Genomic DNA, 21551 nt, shown 5'->3' with positions numbered 1-21551 from the left:
GACCTAGCAGGAAACATGTCAAGACGTGGGTACTGTGATATTCACCTTATATGGCCTCTTCTACCCCAACTCTTTAGTGAGAACATTGATAGTACTATTGTGAGATTGGAAATATTAGATTTTTTAAAGACCTATGGGATGTTGACATGTACTCAGAGATGCTGGGTCTCATGCCCTTTCCTTCCAGCCCAACATTAGAGGGGCCCTCCCATAGCACACAGTGGCCTCCACACAGCACACAGTGGTGGAGGTGACACTCATTCGAGTAATGCTGAATGTGGCTTGTCACTCCAGACACCTCATTCCCTAGATGTGTTCTCTTTCAAAGGCTCTCCCAATGGTGTGCTAGGAAATGTTTTATAACTGACTTGGGGGCTAGGAGTGAGGAAGGCCTTGCTTTATACAGCACTTGCCATTTTCCATGGTGTAAATTCAAACACCATGGCCGATGTCATGACTGCCAATGTGCAGTCACTGAATGGGGATTTGGGAGGAGAGGCCCACACTGGGCTCTTTTTTAACTGATAGGAACTGGCTCTAGCACATTTCTGCATCCTCTGTCTCTCTGTGCAACAGGTCCTGTCTCCAAGCAGAAATGCCTCTGTGTGTCAACTCTTGTTACGGACACTGAGTTTTTCCAGGAAGCTCCCCAGCTCCCATGCAAACCAGTGGATGCACAGAATGAGAAGTGGGAGTGCCTGTCATCATTGTTGCCTACTGTGCATGTCCAATAGTGTATGCACTACTTGGCCCACTTGAGAAATACTGTTTCACACATTGTAGTATTAACTAAGTAAATACTGATTGCTATTAAATACTGATCCTCAAGCACCTATCCTTGAGAACCTCAAAGTGGCTTTTGTTAAAAACCTAACTATTATAAGCATACAGTAAAACCTTGGTTTGCGAGCATAATTCATTCCACAAACATGCTTGTAATCCAAAGCACTTGTCTATCAAAGTGAATTTCCCCATAAGAGATAATTGAAACTCCGATGATTCATTTCACAACCCAAAAATACTCATATAAAAATGATTACAATACAGTAATATAATACAAAATAATAAAGAAAATACAAAGTATAAAGAAAAATAAACAAATTAACCCTCACTTACCTTTTAAAACCTTCGTGGCGGGTGTGAGGGAGACGAGAAAGGAGGGTTATTGTGTAGGATGACTCTCACTATCACTAACAGAATCACTGCTATCTATTGGCTCAATGGAATCTTCTTCTTTTCATGCAGCTTTAACAAGAAACCTATCCAATGACACTTGCTTCTGCCTCCTTTTGAGGATTTCATGGAAATGTGACTTTGTGTTGTCGTTAAACAGACTCATCGCTTGCACTGCTACAGCCTTATTCTGGTAGTGATTTTCTACAAAATTTTGGACTGTTTCCCACATTCTACATATCTCCCTAATCTCATTTTTTAATTAATTAATTAATTTATTTATTTTACTGGCTGTGTTGGGTCTTTTTTGCTGTGCATGGGCTTTCTTTTTTTAGTTGTGGTGAGTATGGGCTACTCTTCATTGTGGTGAGCGGGCTCCTCATTGCCATGGCTTCTCTTGTGGAGCACGGGCTCTAGGCACGTGGGCTTCAGTAGTTGCAGCACATGGGCTCAACAGTTGTGGCTCATGGGCTCTAAAGCACAGGCTCAGTAGTTGTGGCGCACGGGGCTAGTTGCTCCGTGGCATGTGGGATCTTCCTGGAGCAGGGATCGAACCTGTGTCCCCTGCATTGGCAGGCGGATTCTCAACCACTGCGCCACCTAGGAAGCCCCCCCCAATCTCATTTGAAGTGAGGGATTCCTCTGTCTTTTTCTCCTCCTCCTCTGCAGAGGCGATCTCCTCCATGACCTCTTGCTGTTGCTAGCAATGCAGATCAATCAGCTGGTCGGTGGTCAGCTCCATTGGCTCAGTTGTGATCGTGTGACATTGGGCATCACGTACTACTCGTGTTGCGAGACATCGCTCGTTTATCAAGTTAAAATTTATTAGAAATGTTTGCTCATCTTGCGGAACTTGCAGAACAAGTTACCTTCAATCCAAGGTTTTACTGTATTTGCCATTTAAAGAAATTGTTTAAAATAAACTTCCTTAGGGATTTCTGAGTCCTTCTGATGCCCTTTTACAAAATGCTTAAATGTGCATGTACACTAAACAACAAGTGGAACTAGCTTTTGAAACTGTTAAAAAACTAGAAGATGAACAAATGTATCTGTTGGTAACAAGTTGGGAGTCAATTTCTTACTCTTAAACTCTGTGTGTGAGTGTGTGTGTGTGTGTGTGTGTCTGTGTCTGTGTGTCTGTGTGTGTGTGTAACTACCTGGATATCCATATCTTAGTTTTCCACAGTTCAATTAATTGGGGACATTGTAACATCAAGTGTGCGGTTCTTCTAACCTCTCTGGAAGTTTCAATAACTGGCTTATAATATCAGGGGGAGAAATGAGCTTCCTCTCTCTTAATGGGTTTGGGGCTATTGTCTCTCTTTGCCTATCAGAAACTAAGACAGTTTGAAGCTAGGAGTCATAATTGGAACTGGGAAAAGTTAAAGGTGTTTTTGCCCTAGCATTGTTTACCATAAGATTTACTCAGGTTCCGGACCAGTTATGCTGGCATGCTTAGAATGAGGTGATGCTACGGTTATGATGAGTGTGGGCCAACTCCTAGGTGAGGGCTGATTGGAGCCAATCACCAATTCTCAAAGGGCAGGTGGTGATTACTGAGCAAACTCTCATGAAGATCAGTGACATTTTTACATTTATGTTTTTCTGGTAATGAAAGAAATAGTCATTTGCAGGAAACTTACAAAGTACAGGAAAGCATAAAATCATCCTAAATCTCAGAAAGAGCCACAGTTAACATGATAAATAATAAAATTAGATTGATATTGTATGTGTATAGTTTATATGAATCTTGTCATTAATATTCTTAATGACACTATTATTCTATCATATGAATTAATGTAGCTGATTTAATTCTTACTATTCAATGTAAGAATGATTTCACTGAGATAATAAATTCAAGAACCTCCTTGTATCTAAATCTTGTCTATTTCTTGGATGATTTGAGATGAAATTATAGATGCAAAATTGTTGGATCAAAAAGTAAAGACACTTTTAAGGTTCTCGCTTTACAGACCTGAAATTGCTTTTGAAAAATGTTTTAAAAGATTGTGTTTCCATGCGATTTTCATCTTCCTAAAAAAAGGAGGGTGAAAGCCCTCCTTATTTTAAGATATATAATGTAACATAAATAATATAAAAAGAATGGAATGGACCCTTGTGAAGTGGGCGCTTTATGTGCCATAAAGCTAAAACTCTGGAAAGTCCAGGAAATGTTAGTTTGGTGACATTTTATAAACAATCATCCATCACTCATCACCAAAGTGCAAGCGCCAAATAGGAAGGAAAAAGAGATGCTGGCAAAGTTTCTGGGGCTATGCAAATACTCAGCTAACCTGGATAACTTGTTAGATGGAATTTCTTTGGTTATTTTTCTTTCTGCTGTAGCACCAAGCATAAGGTATCTGACAAATAAGATGTAATATGACAAGTAAGGTGTGGCCTCAGGTATATTCCTGAATGAGTGGCTGTCACACCCGTCTTCTAAGTAGGTGGTAATAAGGATTAAGAGTCTAATCCTGTCATTTTGCTCCTGTTTTTATTTGTCATGTAGGGTGTAATTATAGTGTTTCCTTTTTAAATGGTTCTTAATGTGTTTGGCTAAAGGGGGAAACCAGAGCTATTGGTAAAAGTCAAGTGTTTCACCATCTGTCTCTATCATGTTCCCTGGTGACAGTTTCAGCAGCCCTGCCTGGGAGGACTAACTTTTCACAAATAGGTCAACAAATCTATTGATTTTGGCCAACATCCTCAGATTTTGAAAAACACTATGGCCTTCTTCCCACCTGCTCTTTCTTATTACTTGTGAAATTAATATCAAGTAATAATGCTAATAGTATTATTAATAGAAAACACTACAGCTCTTAGGTATCCTTCCAGAAACAAAGTATCTGGAAGTACCTTCCAGGTATCCTATGCAGAAACAAAGATATTTGTATGTATATGAACATTTAAAAACAAACCCATATGGACCCAGGCTACATACATGCATACTGTTCTCAGTTTAATTTACAATATGTCCTGAACCTCTCTTTTCTTTACTTTTTTTTTTAACAGCAACATAGTCTATGTACATCTCTAATGTGATTTTTTTTAAAAGCTCTTTATTGGAATATAATTGCTTTACACTCTTGTCTAATGTGATTTTTTAAACCAGTCCCCTACTAATGGATATATCCTGTTTTTGATGATTTCAATCACATTGTAGATCCCAGGATACTTCTGGAGTGTATGTTTATGGTGAATTTATAGGTCTAATGGTATGTGTCACAAAATAATCTTTCAATGATAAGGACAAAACATAACAGAGAAAGAGCTTCTGGATATAAGAATAAAGTAAGAATGGGTACTATTTTAAGGAGAGTTACACAAAAAGAACCATCTGATACATTTTCTATTCTGCCATTTTAACTGGAGAGGCTTAAGTTCTTTTTTTGTTGTTGTTGCTTTTTTTTTTCCTCAGTACCCTGTGCAAACAGAGACTCCAATAATGATATTGAGATCCAAAATGACACTTAAAAAAGAAGATTTATTTGATGTAGAGGAAAGAACAGGAGACCCAAGGTCACGTTGTAGTCGGTCACAGACTACATTGTGATCTTGGACAAATCACATTTTGAGACCTCAGCTTCCCTGTCTGTAAAAACAAAGTGTCGGAAGATCTTTAAACTATCTTTTAGAATAGTTACATGTGACTTGCTACCACTTAGGCTCCGAGCAGTATTGTTCATGAGCAGATGCAGGTAAAATCTGGAAGTCATGGCCCTTTGAGCATGGGCTCTTGTTGGCAAGGAGATGAGCCTTTGCCCAGATTAGCGCTGCTGGATGCTCAGAGGCAAATATAAGATATTTTAGGAGAACATGTTTCATGTTTCCCATATTGCCTTTATGATTTGGCCCCAGACGTACGTTCATCAGCTCCAGAAGGAATCTGAGCCAATACTCTGACTTAACCCTCGGAATCTTCCACAGTAAGAAGCAATCTTAGGGATGATAGAATGTCAGTGTTGCTCCTGTATTTTGAACAACTTTGGTCTGTTTTCAGAAAGTATTCAGTCTGACATTCAGAAAGTATTTCACTGAATGGGTGCTTTGCTATTTACAAGTCTAGCGTAGGAAGACTGACCATTGACATTTTCTGTATTTTCTCTCCAAATCCCTTACTTAAACAAATAATTAATATTTTAAAATTCCTTAAAGACCACTGTCTTTTTAGACCACTGTGAGTAAATTAGTACTTCCATATTTTCAATTTAGTGAAATGCTGGGTAAAAAGTGAAATGCTCAGTGAGCAATAGCAACTATTACTATCATAATGACAGAAGCCGGGCAACTCTGCAATAGTGAATCACGATAAAGGTCAAGGCCTGAAAGACTCAAATACATCAGTAAGACTGAAGAGAATCTGAATGGAAAACGTAACTTCTTTATCGCAAATAGTACTAAAAAAGTCAGTTCCCAGAATATTTTAGGATAAGTTCTAAAATTTACATCAAGGCCCCTCTCAGTACCCCTAAACTAGGCATTTATTTATGTTTACCTTTCATTTATCACGAGGTTTAACAAATCTAAGGATATGTCCCCAGCAAAACCACTCCACACTTTGGGTTCCCCCTGAAAGCCCAGATTACTGGGGAAATTAGACCAAAAGGAAGTACAAGTTCACCCTAGATGTGGGATGTTCCTCGTGGGACCTACTGTTTGGTATTGCTAAGTCCAGCTTGGATCTCTCCAAGAAGGGATAAAAACTGAGGGTGAAGGAGGAGGCTAGGCTAATCCAAACAGAGCCAGACAGTTACTAATGAACTCAATGAGCTCTTGGAACTCCTTGGGATTTGGGTTCCTGAAATGAATTCCCTCAGACAGTAGACAGATGACTCACTAACTTTGGCCATTGAGGCAGGCTGGGTCATCTAAAGTTGGCTGAGTCACCTGCTTTCAAATCCATTTTATAAGAACTGGGGCTGGTTGGATATTTCTGTCACTCTGTGAATATTAAGCATTTAAATATATGGAGAATATGATGTCCTTCTTAGGAAAAACCGCATAAATGTCTCATGCACAGATGGACTGCATTAGTAAAAGCAGATTAGTAATTGTTTTCAGTTCCTGATGATAAAAAAAAACCAAACCAAACCAATCAACCAACCAAACAAACCCGAAAAACAAAACCTGCTCTGAATACCTACCTCACTGGATTCTTTACTCACCAGATAAACTAAGTGATAGTTGGTGAGAAACCAGATAAGGATTTAAGAGACTGATGGCTGATTCCTCAGAGCCATGAAACCAGTTCACAGAACAACTTGAGATGTCATTTGCAGGGTTTGCTTTTAAAATCTGAATGTTAATCTGGACCCCACACACACCATGAGTAGAGAGTTTTTTGGGAAAAAAGATGTTTCACAATGAGGGGATGTTGAAAGAAGTCAGTTAACATTTTCATTGGAAACACTGAGGAAGAATTTTGTGGTGCTCAGCTCTTCTGTTGCATGTGTTTTTAAAGTTTTTTTTGTTTTTTTAAAATTATTTTTTAGGAGGATATGATTTAGTGGAGGCAGGTTGGCATAAGAGAAAGAATCCTGGGTCAAGGAACATCAGGATTCTTGAGCCATGTGACCCAGATGAACATCCAGGCCTTTCTAAGCCTCAGTTTCTTCTTCTAATAAATGAAAGGGTATGTTAGATTGGTGTTTCCCAAACTTGCTTAAACATGAGGATCACCTGGGGCACTTTTTAAAACTATAGATATTCCCTCACCTCACCCAAGCCCACTGAATCCAAATCAGCAGGGCGAGGGCAGATAATTAACATTTTAACCAGCCCCTTGGGTGATTCTTATGTTCAGACAAGTTTGGGAAACACTGTATTAGATGATTAGTAAGATATCTTTCAGCTCTAAGATTGCTCAAAGGATCTTTCAAAACATCAAACCTTTTTCTTTTTTTTTTCCTCCCTCAAAATTGGGGAGGTAAGAACCAAATGTAAAACAAATCCAGGTAGGTCGTAGGTAGAGAGGTGTTGGTGAGTCTGGTCTGCCACTAAACTATAATGCGTAGGAACATGTTTTGGGTGCACTCAGCATTAGATTCTCGTCGACTGCTCTAAATTAACTCCACCTCTCAGGAAGAGCCTGATCAATTCATTCACCCTGGAGTTTAAATAGCTTAAGAGCCTCCTTGAATTTGCTTCCTGATATATTAACAAGAGCTGAAGCCAATGGAGTGGAGGCATCAAGAATCTCTGCAAGCAGGGCAAGCACTGAAATCAGGCACTGACCTCACCTACTCAGAGAACTGTACTCAGCTGTTTCCACATGAAGCAGGAGAGTCTGCATCAGTTCAAGGACGGTGGAATAGGACATTAATCACCCACAAGGAAGTAAACTAGGAATCAGAACAAAATTAGTCTCCATTGCAGAACACAAACTCTGGATAGCCTCCTTGAGCAATTTTAATCTCTTCATAAACCCATCTGCTAACAAGAGACACTGGAACAAAGTTCTTTAGAAGAGCAAAACTTCATAAGTCATACATTTATTCCTTCATGTACTCAGCATTATTTATTGAGGAAATTCATTTATTTGTGTATTCCACATTACTTATTGTGTCCTCCCATGCACCAGGCACTGTTCTAGGTCCTCCCAATAAAGCAGTGACCAACATGGGTTCCTGAGTGTATTCTAGATGTTCCAAAGCTTGTATTCTAAAAGGTGAAGGGGATCAGAATACGCTACCCCAAAATATGCCACTTTGGCATAAAGATTATTTTGTGCTGAATGAAGAAATGGCAGATGCAGGTAAAAGCTCTCTATCCCTCCCCATCTGTCTAAAGGCAGAGTATAAAATCCCTTTGTGAAGATGTTCCCTCCCCGCTCTCCTGTAGAAGGAGGGAAAAAACAGCCTTAATCACCTGAGATGGAGACAGCGCCAAGATGAACCTGAACAAGCAACCCTTACTAAATAATTCTTATCTTCCATTAGTTTCCCCCATATGTCTCACAATTTATTGCCTCTAAACACCTAAACATCTTTTCCTTTGTTTCATCACTTTCCCACAGATTTATTGTTTTGTTAAAATGGTATATAAGCCCCTGGATCTAACTGTTTCTTTGGGATTTTTACTTCATTACTTGAGGCCCTCCCATATGCATATGAAATAAACCTTTTTCTCTTGTTAATCTGTCTTTTGTCAGTTTAATTTCCAGAACCCCAGGTACAGAACCTAAGAGGGTAAAGGAAGAGTTTCTGTTTCCCCTCCTACAAAGAAGGCATAGACAATAAATAAGTGAACAAATAAATAAGGCCATTTTAGAGGATGATAAGTGTTACGATGGAAGCACAATAGATCAATGGTCTTATAGAGTGATTTAGGGGTGAAGTATGGAGCCTGCTGTGTAGGCCTTGCTAAGGAGATTTGGGAAGGACTATTAGACGTGACTTTAACCCACCCCCAGATGAGTATATGTCTCTGTGTCTGGTGGGAGAAGTAACAAAGTCCAGAGTGAACAAAGGACTTAGAGAATGGTGAGACTAGAGCCCAGGTTTCCTGGTGTTTGGATGTAACTTTCTTCTAAGAAACTTGTTCTTCTGAATGATATCCCCAATGAAGAGTTTTTATTTTTGCCTCAAAGATGCCTTAGATATATTTCTCTGAGTCCTTTTACATTTATTGCTTGCTGAGATTTAAGTGCTGAAATAGGTTTAGAGATCCAGAGCAGTGTAATGGTCTCCATCCTAAGTACTGAGGAATGTTAGCCCATTTTCAAAAGATTAAGGGACAACAGCAAGCCACTAATACTGAGGTATTGCTGACTTTTAACCTCACCTGACAAAGACGATGGGAAAATGGGTTGTTTCCAATCAAGGAAGATCTGGAATCGTTTAATCACCAGAAATGAAAGTGGTCCCAATTCTTATTCATTTGGTTCACTAGCATGAAAGTTATTTTTTTACCATGGACCTTTACAGTCACATTTCCATCCAGACTCCTGACAATGCTCGAATCCTTCCACAACAAGCAAACAAAGACACTCATTTCTTTCCAAACATATCAACTCAGTCTACTCTGTTCTATCTCCCATAAGCCAAGTGGATGAATGCTATGCTCAAATGTGATGCCGTTTTTGAAATATGTACCAAAAAAGATTAGTTGTATCAAAAGTGGTTTTTAGCATTAGTACAAGGCAAGCTACCCATTCTAACAGTCCTATGGCATCTTTTGCTTCTTTTTCCTTTATGCTTATAAGGTAAGATTTTACACCTGAGGCTAATGGAAATTATTACTTCTTTAGTGGTTGGTTTTGTATAGTGTACTACTTTAAGACTGTAACTTTCTTTTCTTTACCAGCCTAACTGATGCACTAGTCTGAACATCTTTGAGGTTCACTTATATACATAAAGAGGAGCCATCGCCATCTGCTGTATTAGAGAAGATACTACAATTAGCACGTTCCTGTCATTTCAACCAGGCAAGCAGCCAATTTTCCAGACCTTGGGAATTTTCTTCTAGATAGATGGGAAAGTTCCAATGGCCACACAAATTTAGTAGAACAAAATCTTAGTTAACTGATATTAAAGTAACTAAAATCCTTAATTAAATTACCATTCTTAGGGTGATTTGAAAAGAAGCCACAGGGTGCTATACTCTGTATTTAGGGAGGAAAAAGCAGCTGGCAACAAAATAACTAATAATTGAGATTTGGTTAAGTGAGAAAATGCTAGAATATGTTCAGGTTATCAATAATAGCACATAAAATGTAACATTAAGAATAATTTTGACTACAAATAGAACTACCATATGATCCAGTAATCCCACTCCTGGGCGTATACCCAAAGAAAACCATAATCCCAAAAGAAACATGTACCATAATGTTTATTGCAGCACTATTTACAATAGCCAGGACATGGAAGCAACCGAAATGCCCATCAACAAATGAATGGATACAGAAGATGTGGCATATATATACAATGGAATATTACTCAGCTATAAAAAGGGATGAGATGGAGCTATATGTAATGAGGTGGATAGACCTACAGTCTGTCATACAGAGTGAAGTAAGTCAGAAAGAGAAAGACAAATATTGTATGCTAACTCACATATACGGAATCTAAAAATGGTACTGATGAACTCAGTGACAAGAACAAGGACGCAGATACAGAGAATGGACTGGAGAACTCGAGGTATGGGAGGGGACGGGGGGTGAAGGGGAAACTGAGATGAAGCGAGAGAGTAGCACAGACATATATATACTACCAACTGTAAAATAGATAGTCAGTGGGAAGTTGTTGTATAACAAAGGGAGTCCAACTCGAGGATGGAAGATGCCTTAGAGGACTGGGACGGGGAGGGTGGGGGGGGAGTCAAGGGAGGGAGGGAATACGGGGATATGTGTATAAAAACAGATGATTGAACTTGGTGTACCCCCCAAAAAATAATAAATAAAATTAAAAAAATAGATAAACAATAAGGTCCTACCTTACAGCGCAGGGAAATATATTCAGTATCCTGTAATAAACCATAATGGAAAAGAATATGTATATATATACATATAGCTGAATCACTTTGCTGTACAGCAGAAACTGCCACAACATTGTAAATCAACTACACTTCAATAAAAAAATGATCTTCAAAAAAAAAAAAAGAATAATTTTGATGCCCTACAAAACTTTAGCCATTAATTAGTTTCACTGCTTCTTAAGACAAAATGATTTTCATCACTCAGTTTTTAGTCATTAGGAGATAAGTATCTCCTGAAGCCTTTTGAATTCTGCCTAGCACCCTTGATGATCAACGCCATTGTACTTACTTAGTTCCCACCTGCTGAGTAGTACCAATTAGCTGAACAAGTCATTGCTAAAAAAAAATAGCTAATTGGAATCCAGTAAGATATAACCCCACAGTTGGTCATCTTCTGCCAGGAATATAATATATCTTAGTAGGCTGATTTGTGAAATGGTGATAACAGTAGTGTCTATTTCATAGGTTGGTTAGGAAGGTTATGTGCCAAGTTCAATGAATGGTATATAATTAATGCTCAAGAAAAAAAATGTTGCTAGTATACACACACATACACAAACCCCAAGCATTTCCAACAAGTCCTATAAGCAGATGATCTTCTCACTTCAAACTCTCTCGTAAACTCTCTCTAGCTAAGAGGGTCAAATGCCAAACTGAATTGTATGGATGAAAACTGTGCTTTCTGCTCTCTTAGTGCTTTCAGGATTAGAGATCATTTTGGATGTTTCATTTTGTAAACGCCTTCCTCCGCCTATACCCATGGATACAAATGTAGATGTCTGTGGGTGTTTTGGGGCTAGGACTGGATGGAGGCAGGGAAATGCTGAATTCAGTTAAGCAGCTTGCTGTTTTGCAACTAATGTTTTGTAAGTAGTGGTTTGGCTTGACTTTAACGGGTTTTTTTGTTTGCTTTTTGTTGTTGTTGTTTTTAAATGTAGTTTGCTGAAATTCATCTAAGAAAGTTGATCTATATCAAGCTTTAGGGTAACTTCCTCATGGTTTTCTTGCTTTCTGGAAGATCCATTCATGTCCTAGAGTTAATGTCAAATTTTAAATAGGAAATCAATATTCCACTTTAAGAGGCTTTGAGAATAAATAGGTATTTTAAATCTTTCTTAGGAAAGAGTTCCATAAGCAAGTGAAATTATAGAAGCAGACAAGGTTCAAAGGGCATTTTAAGCAAGTTATTTTCGTCTCTAGCTATGTTTTCCAGTAAGTTAACAGCCAGGATCATGAAGGCAAGGTGTAATTCATAAACATTTTTCATTCTAAATTTACGTGTGTGTGTGTGTGTGTGTGTGTGTGTGTGTATTATATGTAATTTAAAAGTTGTGAGATTGATAGCAAAAGCCCTCTTCTGCAAAAGCCCTCTCTGGCTTCTTCCCTTTCTTTTGAAATTAACCAGGAACATGGAGCCCTGACAAGTATATTCTTTACCACTAGGGGGTGACAGGTGATAATGAATTAGCTTTGTGAGACAAGCTATTGGCTTGGTTCTGTAAGTGTCCCAGTAATGTTTCTTCTTTGTTGATTGCCTGGTGATGTTCGGTTTGATGCATTTTCTTTGCTGGACATGCTCCCCACCCAGTATCATACCTTTTGTTGTACACAACATTGGTCTGATGGAAGGACAGCTAGTAGTGGACAGCTGTGTGGATTTCAAGTAAATATCTGGAAAATTAGTTAACAAATAGGAATATTTATTCATTCCTGCATTCATTTGATAAATATTGAGAGTTCACAGGGCCTGTGACAGGCACTGGGAATACAAGGGTGAACGAGAATATAATATCTGTCCTCATGGAGGTTTTATTGTAGGGGGAAAGATGACAAAAACCAGGTAAACAAACACATCCATAAGGTAACTGTGAGCCTTAATAAGGTAGGTAAAGGAAAAAAATATGAGGCTGAGATACAGACTATCCGGAGTTAGAGAAGAGATACTGCATTAGATCAAGTATTACTTTATCTAAGGCTTTGCTATTCTCCACATACCCAGCAGATTTCAGAGACACATCTTGCCCTATTTTGGTTGTTTTCCACTTGCATAGATTCTGGCAAAATTCTCATAACTTGGCATTTTTGTGCCTTGGAAGCTTGAATTATCACTGATGGCTGATCTCTAGCACTATCAGTACATCTTTCCCAGATACTTGGAAAGCTTCATTAGGGAGTCATCAAATGAAAAGAATATGCCTGTCTCTTTCTATTCTGCATTACAGAATGGAATCTTCTGTAACTGACTAGCTTGCATCCATTCTGTCTAAGCAGTTGAAACATTTCTTGAGAAATATCACACACACACTTCACACAAAAGATACTGTTAATGTAAAGTTAAAGTCCTTTAGCACGGAAAATGAGAAAATTCTCCTAATGTTGATATAAATATTGGTAAGAATATCTCCTTACTGCTATAGATATTGCACATTTTCTAGTCATTACAGACCATTTAATGTCATTTCCTATTTTAAAATTTCTTTTCTTACACGAAAGGCCTTCCCCCTTTACTCTCTATTAATTTAAGTCTGCCTCATCTTTCACCTTCTAATGAGTCTGTCTCTTTCTCTCTTAAATATCCCCACATACCATATGTATTCCTTCCTTTTCTTTATTCCAGAATCACTAATGTAATTGAGCAATTGGTTAAATAATGTATTCTTAGGATTATTATAATCATTTCATCTATGTTGAAAAAAAAATTGATCCTTTCCTTTCCCAGCCTCCTTTGCAGCTAGGAATGAGACATGTGACCCAGTTATAGCCAATGAGACGTAAGGGGAAATATACCAGTACCCTATGAGACAGATATACTTTCCATGTCAAAAGGAAAAAGATATATGTGGAGGCTCTCTTGTGGCCTTGGCTCTTCTGTTGCCCCTCCTTTGGATGAAGTTATGAAGGATGTAATGTCTGGATTTGCATAACCATCTTGTGAACAAAATGAGAAAACCAAGAGACTCTTGGAGTTGCCAATCCAGTGCTCTTAACAATGTGGAGCTGCTGAACTAGCTCTGGAATGACCATCCTCCAGCTTCTTATTATATAATTTAATTTAATGCCTTTATTACTTACACCATTATTAATTTGGTATACTGTTTCTGGGAGCCAAAGGGACTCTGACCAACACAGTATGAACATTAAAATCCCTCAGAAACATCATCTCATTTCTAAATTTGATACTCCTGAGAATTTGGTCCAGTTCTTAATATAAAGAAGTAGCTAAATAAATATGTGCAATCTAGATGTTTTTCTTTGTCCTCTCTCCACTTTCTCCCCCACTGAAGAACTTCTTGAAAATTAATCCCAGATTCTTATTTAAAAGACTGCTGAATTGGAATAAGGAACTTTCCCTACATGGGTCTGTTACAGAAGATGCATATATATCATGATGTAGCTTATGGTCACTTTGCCATGGCAAATTTCAATGATTATGAGCTTTATAAATGCATGCTTTTAGAGGTCAGAGGTCTTTCTTTTTCATCTTTATATATATCAATGCCAGACCTGTGCCTTGCGGAGAGTATACAGACAACGGGTGAGTAAGTGGGGGAGGAGAGAAGGAAGAAAATTGGAAGCAGGAAAATGCATTTGGGTACTTGAAGAGTATGAGACAGATAACTGTAAATTCATTGAAGCAGAAATACTGTCTTATTCATCTCTGCATCTTCTATACTAGTATCTCTAAAATTAGAGTCTGATCATTCGGAACCAACTGGAACTTTGCTAGAACTCATATTCCTGGGCCCTGCTCCAGAACTCCAGAGAGAAAAATTGCTGAAAGTAGATCCAGGAACCCATGATTTTATTAACTTGCAAATCATTGCTCTAGTGCCTAGCAAGACATTTTGTATATATTAGATATTCAGTAAATAACAGAATGAATAAGTGAATGATGTAAACACAGAACAATCTCTCAGACTCAGATGCAGTCTCTAAAGTCATTCTTTTAAAACCTAACATTTATTTGATGAGGCAGAATATTTCATTTAAAAAGCACAAAAGTCCCTTTTTTTCAGGAGGACAAAACATTTTCTTTAACAACCAACAAGACAAACTAGTAAATGATACACTTGGTCTCAAACATAAATAAATTGAAAGCAAGAATAAGATTTCATTTAAAATACCTGAGCACTTAGAAATGAAAACAAAGCATTCTAGGTCCCCCACCCCTTAAATATTCTTGTCTACTTCTCTATGACACTTTCCCTCACATACTCTTCCTCAGAACCTGGGTGTAACTTGATCTGGCACAGGTTCATCGACAAATGAGCTCACTTTCTAGACAGGGATAGGACACATCTACAGAGAACAACATGGTAAGCACAGATTCCTCTTCAAAGTGGTAATGTGGCTATTCCCAGCTCTTCAACCCAAGTGGAAGTCTAAATCATCTCCATGACAGACACAGCCCCAGTTCTTCCAGAGCTGTGGTTACAAAGATTTGTGCTTTCCTACTTTGCTGAAATAGGGTTATGTTACCCATGATCTATCCTGGCATAAGCAGATCAACTGTATAAAGAGGCACCATCTGGATTCTTTCTGTGCAGGAAGTGAGAAAGCTTTTCCTTGAATAGCTGTTGTTGAGGAATCTGTTTTAATAGTGTGTGGTTTCAAAGAAGTGAGGAAGCATCTGTTTGACTGGAGGGAGTGAAGAGGTCTTCTTTAGCCAAGTAATTTGCACAATAAATTGGATGATCTAATCCCACCCTAGCTATCCAAACTTATCTCTCTCTTCTTAGCAGAGTAAAGCCAGTTTTTCCCCTTGGTCCAACATCCTATGTTCCTTACAGCCTCCATGGTCTTGCCCAAGATCTTTTGCCCTAACTGGAATACTTTACTTTCTTACTCTCTTGTTGTCACCAATAATAAGGAGGATAAAGTTCCTAATAATCATTGAATGGTAACTACATGCTTTACAGACATTGTCTCTTTTAATCCTCACAACACCACACTCCAAGAAGTAAGTACTATAATTATCTCCATTTTGTAGGTAAGTAATGGATAATCAAAGAGATTAAATTACTTGGCTAAGGTCATAAACCCAGTATTTGTTGCAGAACTGAGATTCATATCCAAGGGTGTCTGATTCTAAAGTCTGTGCTTGGAGCCATTACGCACCCATTGGAATTGTTTTTGCACCTCTAAGTCCATCGTCCATGAAGGCCTCTTTTATTTATTTATTTATTTATTTATTTATTTACTTACTTACTTACTTACTTACTTATTGGCCATACTGCGCGGCCTATGGGATCTTAGTTCCCCAAGCAGGGATTGAACCTAAGTCCCCTGCAATGAAAGTGTGGAGTCTTAACCACTGGGCAACCAGGGAAGTCCTGAAGCCTGCTTTTTTAAATTGATTATTATTTAAATCATATATATTGGTACTTTAAATAACAAAATCATAGACTGTCAGAGAAATGACTTAAGAGGCTATCTAGATCACCTCTCTTCTTTCATAGAGGAGAAAATTGAGGGTCAGAAAGAGGCTGTTCCTGTCAGAGGTCTTATAGAACTCAGTCATGCACATAGGGCAGAACCTTGCTGATTCTGGGGCCCCTTCCTAGAGTTTCTCATTCAGTAGGTCAGGTGCAAGGGCCTGGGAATATGTGTTTTAAAAATAACCCCATGATTGAGTCCAATCATCAGGCAAAGTTTGGAGTCACTAATATTCTATATCACTTGGTGTTTCATCTGTGCTTAATGTTTCATCTATTTCATCTGTCTTATCTCTCAAATATTATTCTTTGGAGACCTTGTTATATACTTCAATATTCCTTACAGTGTCTAGCTAGGAAGGAACTAGACATATTTTAAGTGCCTAGCAAATGCTTGTGAATGAAAATGAAGAAAGTTTTAGATACTGAGTATTTGATTGGAGGGGGCAGGGAAATGGATTATGGCAATTAGGTCCAAGGCCACATAGAGCAAACATTCGATGTGGGAGGCAAAATAGGTGATAATTATAAGATTTGGCTTGTTTCGTTTGCTTCAGCTCATAGTGACTTGGGAGCCTAGTTGGACAAAGATTTCAGATAGTAGAGTTCTGATTTCTGATTTTCTTTTGTCTTCCTAAGCTGGGTAGATGTGCTGAATAAATGTGATTCCCAGATGCTCAGGACATGTCTTGTTCTGCTATGAGCACATGGAAACAAGCCCTGGTGACACACTTGCCTTAGAGTGGCAGAGCCTTATATGGAAGCAGAGTGTACTTTTCACTTTACTGGGGGATCTTTAAATAGCAGGAACAGCAACTCAAAGCTTTTCAAAGAGCTACTTAAAGTTATTTTTCTCCATGACAACAGCCTGCCAATAAGGATAGAATTTAAAGAGCTACGACCCCAAGAAGAAAGAGAAAAGGAAAATTTCCCTGCCAAAATGAATGCTCAGAGATGAACCTCAGCCAGGGCGTAAATTCTATACATTGGCTCACAACTATAGAACAGATGAGATGAGCTATCAAATTGCATTCTTTATCTGTGTGCAAAATCAGGAGGATATTTAAAGGTGTTCACTTGGTGGTAGATGGAGTGGAGGGAGATACAGGCATATGCCACGATTTCTGGTGCTAAAATGATGGATTCATTTTTTGTTTGTTACCCTTAAAGATTCAGAGGGTTGATTTTGTTTTGGATTCTTAAAGACCAATTTCTAAATCATCCTCTTGGCCTTCCTGTGCCTTAACCCTGCAAAAACACCTTTTTTTCTTTCTGCCTCATGAAATCTGACTCCAGGATAGGCCGTAGTGGACTCATCTCCTGATTCCCTATCTTCCATCATGTGAAAATGTTCAGACGCTTTCTCAGGGAGCCCCCACATTGTTGTTTTTGTTTAAAATTAAGACTTTATTTTTTTAGAGCAGATTTAAGTTCACAAAGTGAGGGAAAGGTACAGAGATTTCCCATATAACTCCTGCCCCTACATATGCCTCCTCATTATCAAAACCTTCCACCAGAGTGTTCTGTTTATTATAATTAATCAGTCTTCACTGATACATCATAATTACCCAAGGTCCATAGTTTACACTATGGTTCACCCTTGGTGTTGTACATGCTGTGGGCTTGGACAAATGTATAATGACATGTATCCATCATTATGGTATCATACAGAGTATTTTCACTTCCCCCCAAATCCTTTGTGCTTCACCTATTCATCCCTTACCCAATCCCTCAACCCCTGGAAAACAGTGAACTTTTTACGATCTGCATAGTTCTGCCTTTTCCAGAAAGTCATGTAGGTGAAATCACACAGCATGTGATTGGTTTCTATCACTTTGTAATATGCATTTAAGGTTCCTCCACGTATTTTCATGGCTTGATAGCTTTTATTTCTTTTCTAGTGGTGAATAATATTCCATTGTCTAGATGGACCAGTTTATTTATCCATTCGCCTACTGAAGGACATCTTGATTGCTTCCAGGTTTTGGCAACCATAAATAAAGCTGCTGTAAACACCCGTGTGCTTCCATGTGCGGATGTAAGTTTTCAACTCCTTTGGGTGAATACCAAGGAGAATGATTGCTGGATCATATGGAAGACTATGTTCAGTTTTGTAAGAAACTTTCAAACTGTCTTTCAGAGTGGCTGCCCTATTCTGCATTGCCACCAGCAGGGAAGGAGGGTTCCTGTTGCTCCACATCCTCACCAGCATTTGGTATTGCCAGTGTTTTGGATTTCGGCCACCGTAATAGGTGTGTAGTGGTATCTCATCATTGTTTTAATTTTCATTTTCCTGATGACATATGGTGTGGAGCATCTTTTCATATGCTTATTTGCATCTGTATAGCTTTTTTGGTGAGGTGTCTGTTACAGTCTTTGGTCCATTTTTTAATTGGGTTGTTTTCTTATTGTTAAGTCACACTAAGTTTTTGTTTCTCTGTTCTCAGAGGACACCTTAATCCCCCAGGTTGGAGGGATTTATAAGATTTATCTTCTACTCCTAATTGTCCCTGAGAATAGGATACACTTTCCCTGATAACCTTCTTACCCGCCACCCCCAGCCAAGTCCTAGACCAAATCAGCAGCATCAGCTTTAGAACTGATCGGTCCCAGTATAGAACAGACTCATTTTCTATTTGATACAGGGATACCCTCTCCAGTGTTCCCCACAAGTGCTCATCTGGACTTTAATCAGTTACAGGACTCCCTCTAGCTTCAAAGTGGCAAGTTTTGCCACTGACTGGTACCCGGGATTACCATTCATTTAACAAATATTATTAGATGCATTTTATATGTCATGCTCTGAGCTGGGCACTGGAACAGTGAATCAATCAGACAATTATCAACTTCTTCCTCAAGAGGTAAAACTGGTTTTCCTATAATGACTGACGGGCTTTAATTCTGCCCATTGAAACTACTCGTATATAATCAGCTATTCTATTCTTTCGGAAATTACAGACAATCAGATTCCCTCAAAGCTCATTACCAGTCTGGTCACCCCTTCCTTTGTATCTGCTCCCATTGGTCAATGACCCGTTCAAAGGAGACTGCTCACATTTCACCTTACTTCCTGGGGTCTTCTGCCTGTGTTGGATGCTCCGGGCTTCTTACAGTTGCTTAAATCTGTGGAGTTACATTGCTTGACATGTTTATAGATTCTAGAGGTGCAAGCTTGCAGATGTGTACGTCCCCTGGGGAGAAGGAGTCAAAAACATTAACTTCAACCTGGGAAGTTGTTTTTCTTCTCCTGCTCTTTAACCAGAAAAATAGGTGTGATTGTAGCTTTGAAAACTGAAATGCTAGGTTTTAAACAACTTACAAATAATAGAGTTCAAGATTTCAAGGGGAAAACAGGTTCATAAAAATTCTGTGACAGAATCCTACATTGTCCTTTTAGCTGGTAAACTGAGAATAAATGGTAACCAGAAAGTAATCACCTCTAACTGCATTTCACTGAGAACTAATGTCCTTCTGACCAGTAAATGTTAACTTAACAAAAAAATTAAGCCAGGTTTCTCCAGCCCTTGAATTTTTGCTCCCCCTGCCCCCAGGTAGAGCTTGATTTTGAGGGAAGGGGCACATGAATCTGGAGCCAGGCTGTTACCCCAAAGCACATTCACTGCCACCCCTGACAAGGGCTTGCAGCTGGTATTACCAAGGATCAGGCAATCCCTCTGCTCTTAGACTTGGCTTCTTTCAGGGCTGAAAGCATCAGACTAACTCCAGGAAGAGCTGACCACTTCTCTTACTTCGGAATGATCTGTTCTCCTTAACTCTGCTCCTACTTCCCACCGTGTTCTGCTCCCAGGATGTGTTCTCTGACTTTATCTGCCCTGCTTTTTGGCCAGGAGGCTGGCCTCTGCAGGTGCATCGCCTGGCTTGCCAGCTGGCTTCCAGTTCCATTGGGCCAATGAGAGGTCCAGGTGAGAGGGTGGGAAGGGAGGGAGGTCAGTGTATATCTTCCAAGCCCTGTATTTCTGCAGCGTGTCTCTAAAACCCAATTACTTCAAACTATAGCTCCTGCCAAGCAGCCCCTAATCTAGGGTTCTAGCTCTTGTTAGGCTCTAGGAACTCTACCCCTTGCCCTGCGCCTTGTTGCTAATGGCCTCCCCTCATTAAACCTCTGGGTGCCTCAACCACCCTAACTTTTCCTTAAGCCTTCGTCTCTGGCCTATCATTACACCCTCTTCATTAAAATCATCTGGAATGAATTCTTTCCTGCCTGGGCCCTGACAGATAAACCTCTGGATGTTCAGGTCTCTTCTGTAGGTCACGGAGCATCATGCCATCCGCACCAGGGAAGCCTTCTTATCTCCTTCAGGCAGGCACAGTCTCCAGTCCCAGGACCAGAGGTTAGGCAGTCTCAACCTGGCAGCTCCTCAGAATCACAAGCAGATTTCTGAGCCCAACCCATTAAATGAAACTCTTCTGGGGGTGGGGCCCTACACTTCCTCCTTTTAAAATAGACCCATGGAACAGGAATGGCAAAATAGTGATAATTGTTGAAGTTGGGTGATGGGGACCAGGGTTCATTATGCCATTTTCTCTACTTCTGTGTACATTTGAAAATTTTCATTATAAAAAAGAATTAGGTATGTAAGGTTTTTAGTTGAGAACCAGTGATTCAAAGTAGAGATCTGAAATTTGTTTTGCTAATCTCATTATTCCCTGTTTCCACTGGCCTCCGTCACACCACAGTAGGGTCTCCATCTGTGTAAACAATTGAGATGGGACAAAGAGATCCAGCATCTTTCATTTCCTGTGGTCCCAGGTACCAGAGACCCTGGACCTCTAGTCTCTACCTCACAGATTCCTTTATAGATTGGGGTTGAGCAGCTTTGGCCAAATCCCCTGGTTCTTCTCAAACAGTTCCTACCCATACAGGCATAATTTGTGACCTTTAGCCAAATTCTGTAACTATGGAATTAGAAAGTCCAAGTCACTACACTCTGGTGTGGCTCTCTCCTCTGTCCCTTCTTCTGAGAAATTCCTCAGAAGTCCCACAGTTCTGCTACAGTATGGTAACCGCACCAGAAAAGGACCCAGAATTTTGAGGAAAAAAATTCAGGGTTTTAGTTTCTGCTCCTGTGTGATCTTGGGCAAGACACCTACCTTTTCAATTGCTTTGATTTCTTTCATTTCATAGCATGGTAGTTAAAAGTACATCTCTGGGTTTGAATCATAGTTCTGCCACTTCCTGGCCATGTGACTCAGGGCAAGTTGTTTTACTTCTGTATGCCTCAACTTTTTTCATCTGTAGAATGGAAATATTAACAGAAACCACATCACTGGGTTGTTGGGGAGATAAAATGAGCTATCACATGTAACAGGAGTAAGCAGCATGGTGCCTGGTGTATAATAAGTTCTAAGTAAGTGCCAGCTGATGCTGTATCATTGCTAATTACATTTATATTCGTAAATTTGGAGGCACTAGGCTGAAGGGAACACAGCAAGAGTTTCAGATAC

Source organism: Hippopotamus amphibius, chromosome 5 (assembly GCF_030028045.1).
Source record: "Hippopotamus amphibius kiboko isolate mHipAmp2 chromosome 5, mHipAmp2.hap2, whole genome shotgun sequence".
NCBI lineage: Eukaryota > Metazoa > Chordata > Mammalia > Artiodactyla > Hippopotamidae > Hippopotamus > Hippopotamus amphibius.
The sequence above is the reverse complement of the archived record's forward strand: the minus strand, read 5'-3'. Positions refer to the sequence as shown.